The sequence below is a fragment of the Urocampus carinirostris genome, chromosome 13, assembly GCF_059441175.1.
Source record: "Urocampus carinirostris isolate Australia breed hairy pipefish chromosome 13, RoL_Ucar_1.0, whole genome shotgun sequence".
NCBI lineage: Eukaryota > Metazoa > Chordata > Actinopteri > Syngnathiformes > Syngnathidae > Urocampus > Urocampus carinirostris.
In genome coordinates this window covers 28,083,676-28,093,037 of record NC_142361.1, presented here as the reverse complement: position 1 = coordinate 28,093,037, position 9,362 = coordinate 28,083,676, and the positions used below count along the sequence as shown (strand labels likewise).

The 9,362-nt window shown below is 38.0% G+C and overlaps 1 non-coding gene across 1 annotated transcript; it reads right to left on the bottom strand.

The window, feature by feature from the left end:
- Positions 1–513: 513 nt before the first annotated feature.
- Positions 514–708, bottom strand: LOC148354249 (U2 spliceosomal RNA). Its single transcript, XR_015852592.1, has one exon. It is a non-coding gene; the product is annotated as a U2 spliceosomal RNA (small nuclear RNA).
- Positions 709–9,362: the final 8,654 nt, after the last annotated feature.

The following is a 9,362-nucleotide window of genomic DNA, read 5'->3' as shown; positions in this document are numbered from 1 at the left end:
ACAATGGACCTAAAAGACTTGTTTATGTATTGTACGTTTTCCAACCACAAGCAAATGTTCGTAAAAGATGTGCGTGTGTATGTGAAGATTTGAATAATAGAAAAGCTCTTCCTTTTTTGTGTTTCAATACACACATAACACACTTCACTCCCCGGATGCATTTTTAATATCAGCAATAGCTTTGCTTTCCTGCTCCAGTCGTTCCAATTCAAAATTCACGGCAATGGCAATGCAGAGAGAAGCAGGAAGCCGGGCCTTGTTCTGTCCAGAACAACAAAGACAACAGTAAAATCTGTATCACAATCATGAAATTAACCCAAACCCTACTCTGAGTCGCACAATTTTAACTGAGGGGGGATTTTGTAGAGGTGTATTGTTCTATATTCTTTATAAATTATCCATTAACCGTTATCAGTCAAATCATAATACACTACAAAGCCAAGAGGCCGAGACACTCGCTCCCAGCCAAGAGGCTGAGTCAAGGTCCTAGCCACAGGGCCAAGAGGCGATCAGTGCGAATGCACTGTTCCCGGAGGTACTGCAATACCAGGCCGATGCGTGGAGTGGACAGAGCAAGATCTTATTCCATCTCCCAATTGCAAAAATCAACTGAATATAAAATTCTCAGTTCAACGACCGTACGCTGTACTCAGTTCAACTTTTTGGTTTGAACAAATTTATTGACACTAATAACAGCAAACAAACAATGTGAGGTTTGAACAACCCTTCTCGACAATCTTAACAGCAACCAAGAAAATTCACAATCTTGTTATGTCTGGCAATATGACGTTTTAACATTTTTTTCTGACATTTTTAACATCTTTGTTAGTGTCAATAGATCTGTCCAGGCCAAAGTCCCGCGATTGTTTTTTTTTTTGTCCAAACAAATCCATCATCAACCGCTGCAGTGCACAGTTCAAAAAGCACAGTCGGTAAAATGAATAGAAAATGATACCAGTACTTAACATTTTATGCAGACCTGCAGAGTCCAGGTCCCGTTAAAAGTAATCCAAGGAAAAAAAGTGTATATTTCCAAAGGTAAGGGTGGAAAAAATATATATCCACTATTGTCTGCCGTGTCCACAAACACTCACCTTTACCTGTCCTCACTTCCCGTCATCCCCCGCGTCTGTTACGCCCCTTCTTTTTAATTGGTCAGTGCAAGACTTATCAGAATAAGTGTCCAAAATAAATACAAATAAATACATGACAAAAATATACAGTTGCAAATACATATTATACATGGTTACACATATTTACAAAGAAAAACGGTACACCGAGAGAGTTTTCAAAGCTTTAATAATAATATTATAACTTTCATCCCAAACCGTGCCTGTGAAGGGTAGCAATACGCAACTAAGAACACGCTCGCAATACTGTTAGTGGGTCTGTTAAAAAAAAACATACCGCACATGTAGAAGTCACGGTAAACCGTTCTCATCTTCCCCCCCTAAAACTGACCTCATCCAAGTTGTCCTCCTTTAATATGGGAAAGAGACTTTGTCTTACAGACTACGTCCCGCGCTACCTTATTCAAAAACACGCTAGCAACACGCTCGCAAGGTCAAGTTTGCGTGCAGTAGCTCTGTTTCCTCCTTTATCGGACTGCTTGATTGCGTTTAGCTTGTAAGCTGCGTCATGTGCCTCGAACTCGAGCGGCGCTGGCGGCTGTTAGAAAAGTTACATAAATTGGCCGCATCACTGAATAAGCCGCAGGGTTGAAGGTTTGGGAAAAAAGTAGCGGCTTATAGTGTGGAATTTACGATACATCATGTTTACATTTTCACAACACGCCACATCCAGCCCAAAGAATGAGGCAGGCTATGGATTCTTTCCTTGGGCCTTACTCAATCCAAGACAACAAAAGCAACAGAAACTCAACACACTCTTCTATCGCCAACAAGCTGCTCTCCTGGCATTTCATTGATAAAAAAAATGCTTCATATTGACATGTTCAACAGATGCCACATCCAGCATGAAGAAGAAGGCAGCCAGGCTCTTTTCCTTGGGCCCTGGTAAAAGACAACAGACACTCAAGCTTGATTTATGCCAGTGTGAGCGTCACACACTTACACTCTCTTTTCCATTTTTCTTTCCACGGCATATTACTGACAAAGTTTGCATCACATTTTCATGTTCAACATACGCCACATTGATCCTGGAGAGAAAAGCAGCTTGCTGGGCCCTGTTCAAACCAGAACAACAAAGACAACCGATACTCATACTTGATTTACGCATGTGGGAATAGTTTTATGCACTTACGCTCTCTCTCCGATTTGCGGCTCACCCGGCATTTTGTCAACAAAGTTTGCATCACGTTTACATGTTAAACAGTCACAACATACAGCCTGAAAAGAAAGGCCGGCCACCTTTTGCTTTGGCCTTGTTCAATCTACAACAAGGACAACGGACACTCATGCTTAATTTAAGCATGCGGGGGGAGCGGTATCAAACATTTACACTCTCTGATTTGCTTCACTCCAGGTACCTTTCACATTACGTTAATATGTTCAACAGACGCAATGTTTAGCCTGAAGAGAAAAGCAGGTGACCAGGGATTGTTCAATCTAGAACACCTGTGTCAAACAGGCGGCCCGCGTGCCAAATCAGGCCCGCTAAGGGATTGAATCCGGCCCGCGAGACAACACTCAGAGAATGGCAAGAGAAAAACAAGCTGCAGGTTGAAATATGTCAACTTGATGTTGCCAAAGCCAGGTGCCTCGAACAAAGACACTGTACTTGTATTTATTTCTCTCTATCTCTATCCCTCTCTTTTCCACCCCTTTTCTCCCACTCTCTCTGTCTCTTTCACTCCCTGTGTCTCTTTTTCTCTTTCTTTGTTGCTCTTTGTCTCTTTCTCTCTGTGTCTTTTATCGTCTTTTGCTTGAACTTCCTTTATTCCTTTTCTCTCTTTTCTCTTTCTCTCTTCCTACCCTTCGCTCTTTCTTTTCTCTTTTCTCTCCTTCAGTCTTTCTATTTATCTTTGGATTTCTTTCTTCCTCTCCCTTTCTTTTCCCCCTCTCTCACGACTTTTTATCTTTTGTTTCTCACGCTCTCTCCCTCTCTCTCTTTTTCTTTCTTTGTCCCGCCCTCTCTCCTTTTCCCTCCCTCTTTCTCTTATTTCTTTATGTCTCTTTTTCTTTCTTTAATCTACTAGTCCGGCCCCCGACAGAATGTTTGTTCTATCGTGTGGCTCCCGAGTTAAAATGAGTTTGACACCCCTGATCTAGAACAACAAAGACAACACTAATCCTTGATTTACACATAAGAGCAACATCACACACTTAGACTCTCTCTTACGTTTTGCTAGATTTTGTCATCACTACTTATGTGGCTCGTAATCACAGATTTAGACTGGTATTCGGTCGACCCATATTCTTGAAGCCTGGGGGAAATGCCATATTTGGTAAAGGAAATTTACAAAGAGGGTAAAATTATTACCAATTGTTAAATGTTGCAGAGGGTCCTGTAATGCATCATTTTTAAAACCAAGTTTGATTTTATTTTGATGGATAATTAATGCTGAGAATTTCGACTTACATATAGTGTAAGTAAGCATAGATTAAGCACGTGTGTGTTGTTTTTTTTTTGCCCGCATTGTGCCAACGCAGCCATTGTTCTGCGTAATTGTTTTCAACTCAAACACCTTCTAGTGGACCGAAACGGAATTCCAATCAACACTGACGTGCTAATTGGATGAAGAAGGATGAGAAAATTAGGGCAATTATTGCAGCATTGATTTTGTTTCCCGTCACAAATCCACATGGACGGAACATCTAGCTAAAGTCATGACGTTGAGATGTTTTTTATATTTGTTTACAGTGAGGATGGTAAACATGAGTAACAACAAATATTTCTAACAGGGGTTAGTATAGGAACAGTATGCATTTTTGCATAACATCGTTGTAAATGGTAAAGGGTAAATGGTCTACATTTATTTGGCGCTTTTCAAGTCACTGAAGACCTCCAAAAGCGCTTTACAATGTGCTTCACACGTTGCTATCCACACACACACTCACACACCAATAGCAGCGTCAGCCATTCAAGGCACCTAATTGCTTATCGGGTGCATTAGAGGTTCAGTGTCTTTTCCATGGACACTTTGACATTTAAACCGGGGGATGAGACAGACAAAAAAGAAAGAAAAGAAAATTGAAATAAAAACAAAAGAAAAAAAGACAATGAAAAAATAAAATGAAAAAAATAAAACAGAGAAAAGAACAAGATAAACAAAAATGTATTTTTTTCTCTTTAATTCCTTTCCTTTTATTCTTCCTTTTCCCCTATTTCTCTTCTTATTCCATTTTTTGCCTCCTTTTCCCGTTTCTCTTTCCCAATTGTTTGACTAGTGTTTTTCAAATAAAATCCCTTCTTTTTGTTAGTCTTTGAGAAAGGCTGGGTAAAATGTGAAGAAAAAGGCTGCTTTTTGCACCCTTTCAGGCTCGGTAGTCTTCCTCTGACTCATTTTTGGTTGCACTACACATGTCAGCGATATTCAACGGAAAAATATAAAACACTGTCCCTTTAAGAACAGTAAAATGTTTATATCAGCTCATTTAAGCCAACCTCACCCGGATTCTAGCTTCAGCGGCCCCCAACTCAAGTGACTTTGAGGCCCCTGGTCTAGATAATCACACACACAAAAAAACATATATCGGAAAATTAATTGCAATGCAGAGAAGGCTGAGCCGCTGAATCATTTTGCTAGGGCTTTGTTCAATCCAGAACAACAAAGACAACAGACACTCATGCTTAATTTATGCATGCTGGAGGAGCGGCATCACGCACCTAAACTTTATCTCAGAGTAGCTGCTCCACCGGCCTTTTATTGAAAACGTTTGTATCAGGTTTGCACGAAAGATGTGAAATTATAAGGATAGAAACAGGATATTTGTTTAATAGATTAATATTGAAGTATCAAGCAGATATTTTTTAACGTCAGCACTCAAAAGAAAATATAATATTTTTATATAGATTTATAAAATATTGATATTGTTGGAATTTTAAAAACGTATATAAACAAAAAGAATTATTACAAATACATTGGTGAATACATGTGTCAACTAGTGAAAAAAAATATCAAAAATGAAATAAATGAAGGTGAGTTTTTTTTAATGGGTTACTCTTTAATTCTACTTCTACATTTATTTTCTAAAGATTTTGTTTCTTGAACAATTTTTTGGGTTTGTATTTATTTGAACTTTTAATTACTTCTGCAATAAATGTTGTCTTCGCTTTTTATTTACTTTACTGGCTTATATCAGGTTCTTTTATTTTTTCTCAAATGTATTAGATTTTTTTAGTTCATATTTTATAAACTAATTTATATATTTTTTAATCTATTAAAATGATAAAGGTAAATGGAGGATTTTTATCCATGGTTGACTTTTATATCTACACAAAGTAAATAAATATGAAGAAAAAGTATAAGGAGAAAAAAAAAGAGGAAGTATAATAACAATAACAACAAGAACAAGAAGTAGGACAAGAAATGGAATAAATAAGAATTGAAGTATGGGTAAAAGTAAATAAGCAGGAAAAGTAAATGGATAAACAAATGTGTGAGCGCAACGGGGAGAACAAAGCAGAAAACTCCCTCCTCAGTCACCCTCGAGGGTATTTGGATTTGTTATTGGAGGAAAACGCTAAGCCTGGTGTATTAAAAGGTGGATATTTACTTGTTAATTTTTGGGGGGGAAAATGCTTATTATCAGAGACTCCTTTTTCTTGAATTGCTTTTAAATAAAACCTGGGGGGAAAACTGAATCCTTGTTAGGTCTGGTATGCCTCCTTCCAACAGAGAGCGCCAAATAGGTTCAGCACTGGGCACGGGTGTATCCAACAACCACACTGTCACGACCAGCACAAAGGGTGGACCCAATCGCGTGACATTTCTCACAAGTTTATTGAGATAAAGAGGAAATGCAGCGCCCGCGATCCTGTGCTCGCTGGACAGAGAAAGAAAGTCGCTCACATAATCGGAACGTGTTACGAATGCGGAAGTGGATCTTTCGAGGATGGAAACAACAGGCCGATTGCCGGGACAGGAGAGCCAAACGTGGTCGGGATCAAAAATGGGTCGTAAGCCGGGACGGGTGAGCAAAACGTGGTCGGGGTCAAAAAACAGGTAAGGTCAGAGACAAATGGGGAAATCAGGAACAGACGGGTGGAAAATTGGTACAAAAAGCGGGACCGACGGGAGTCAGAGTCAAAGTGCTTCCCTTGTAGAAACAGAGGTTTGCTGACGGACTGACAACAGGCGAGAGAAAGGACTGAGCTTAAGTAGAATGGGGCACCAATCAGGAAGCCCGGAGCGGCTGGCGCCAAACAAGCGGGCACAGGTGAAACTAATCAGTCATCACGACACACACACCTGTCCCTAAATATCCGACCCTTTACATTTAGGACATTACACGTCGTTGGGTCATTTTCATTTCCACTGTCATTATTTCCTCTGATTTTGTTTTTGTGGACATATTGCTGGTAGTTTAGTGCAACTTGTTTGTTACGTTGTTCCTGGCTTCTCCATTTCCCATTTTGGTCTTTGTTCCTGGTTTGGATCCCGTTAGATCGGTTCTGTTTGGACATCTCATTTGTTTTCAGCCCCCTTGTCCGTTTGTTACTATGTTGCTAGTTTTGTGAAGAAATACCATCCTTATTTTCAGCACCTCACTTCCTGCTTCCCCCTCTGTTAGGTCCACATCCACCAAAATTTAACAATCCTATTGTAGAAAAGAAAACTTTTGTGCATCTCTAACAAATGTATCCAGACTTCCAATCACAAATAAACTGTAAGTAAATGCGTTTTACGACAATAAAACAGGCATCTACTTTCACTTGAGTACCGCCGGCATTGACGGCGGAATTTAAGCTAATGAAGTAAAGCCAACGACAATCAACACCTAATTACACGCAATGAAGCGTCACTCCACTCTAAGTGTCCTTCATTGTTTTCTATCTATACCATTAATGAATAAGCATACACTCATTAAAGCTGGCTGAATTATGTATTGATCGAACTCAGAGGCGTGCTTTTGCTCCTGTGCACCGGGGGCGTCCTCGGAGTTTATTTACGTATGCAACCTTTTTCCTATTTATAATTCATGCGGATTATATTCAAAGAAAAATGCTTGGGAAGAGACAGGCTTTTTTGACGTTTGTTTATTTTGGGTAAAAAATAGGACATTTAATGTACTAAAGGGGTGGGGAAACTTTTGGAGTCGAGGGCCACATTGGGTTAAAAAATTTGGCCAGTGGCCCCGGTTTGGAGACCTATCCAATTTTTCTCATTTGCACTTACGAATATATATACATGTGGACATCTATATGTTATGTGTATTTTTATATTTGTTATTAAATAGATTAGTTTTATCAAATGGTTTTCGAAACACTCAGAATTAAAGCATTGGCATTTTTGTAGTATTTCTGTAGTAGTATTATTTTAGCATTTCTGCAGTATTACTGAAGTATTGTTGTATTGCTACAACGGGTCAGGTGTATCGACATTTCGTTCTGTGTACATTGTTACAAAGAATGACAATACAAAGGAAATTATTATTATTATTATTATTATTACTGTAGTAATATTTTTGTAGTATTACTAAAGTTGTGTAACTAAAGTTTTTATAGTAAATCTGGAGTAGTATTATATAGTATTTCCGTAGTATTATTGTAGTATAACTGTAGTTATATTTTGGTAGTGTTGCTGTAGTAGTACTTTGTAGTGCTACTGCAGTATTATTTCGGTAGTAGTATTTTCTAGTACTACTGTGGTTTTATTTCCGTAGTAATAATTTTGTATTGCGACTGTAGGAGTACTTTTGTAGTGTTGTTGTAGTATTACAATAGTTGTATTTTAGTAGTATTTTTGTAGTAGTATTTTGCAGTATTACTGTAATTATATTTTAGGAGTATTTTTCTAGTAGTATTTCTAGTATTTATGTCGTAGTATTATATAGTAGTATATTGTAGTAGTTCTGCAGTATTTTGTAGTCTTACTGTATTATTGTTGTCGTATTACTGTAGTCGTATTTTTGTATTATTTCTGTAGTAGTATTTCCATAGCAGTATTTGTCTGGTAGTATTCGTGTAGTAGTATTACTTAAATATTTTGTAGAAATACTGTAGTATTATTGTAGTATGAATGTAGTTGTATTTTTGCAGTATATCTCTTGTAGTCTTAAGTAGTATTACAATAGTAGTATTTTGTAGTACAACTGTGTTTCTGTATTTTTGTTTGTATTTTTGGAGTAATTCCCATGGTAGTATTTTCATCATATTTATGCAATATTTTGGTCTATTACTGTAGTATTTTTGTTGTATTAAATTTTTGTAGTATTGCTGTAGTTGTATTTTGGGATTATTTATGCAATATTTCTGTAGTACAAGTTCTGTGGTAATTCTGCAGTAGTATATTTGTAACATGGAATTACTTTAGCGGTATTTTTGTACTACTTTTGTCTTTTCAGATTTAAAGAAAAATAATACTGTATAAAGTTTTATAGTAATTTTGTAAATTTTTTGTAGTAGACACAAAAGGGAAATGGAGACAAACTTGGCACAAAAATCATTTTTGCTGGTACTTTATTTACCGCTTTATTAATATTGTTGAGATTTTTTTAGCATTTATGTTCATCTTGCCTGGATTAAAAAGCCCGACTGGCCGAATGTGGCCCATGGGCCGTAGTTTTCTCACTGCTGTACTGTCCAGATCGTAGTGGAATTACAATTTGATATTGGTGATTACATAAGGGATGAGTAATTGAGTATTCGTATGTGATTTGGGGAAAAAATAAATCAAACAACCAATCCCTACTTCTGATCAATTGGAGGCTTTCCGAAGAAAAGTATTTTCTCAGTTTCTGCTCTCAAGTGCCTCTTTGCCAGCAACAAGCAATACCGCAGTAATTATCAAACTGTTAGCGGAAGGGACAGAAGTTTTTCTCGGTCGATAGGGAGGACATTAAACTGCTAACAAGACGAAGCTCTCTCTCACAAGAGGGTAAACAACCAACTACTTTGTGTTTTCGATTGGGTGATTCACCAGGAAGATAATGTTTACATTATGAATAAAAGATTAGAATGTAATGCGGGAACGAGTCGAATATGCCTTCATTTGTCCCACAAAATGGGCATTTCACGGCACAGACCTACCATTGATAGTAGTCATAATCACGCAATTATGTTTAAAACGTGAAAAACAGATAAACACCTAGGATGTCCATCCATTATCTGCATCGCTTATCCTCAGTAGGGTCACGGGGGGGCTGGAGCCCATCCCAGCTATCTTTGGGCAGTGGGCAGCTGACACCCTGAACTGTTTGCTAGCCAGTCGCAGGGCACACCTAGGATGTATTGCTTCC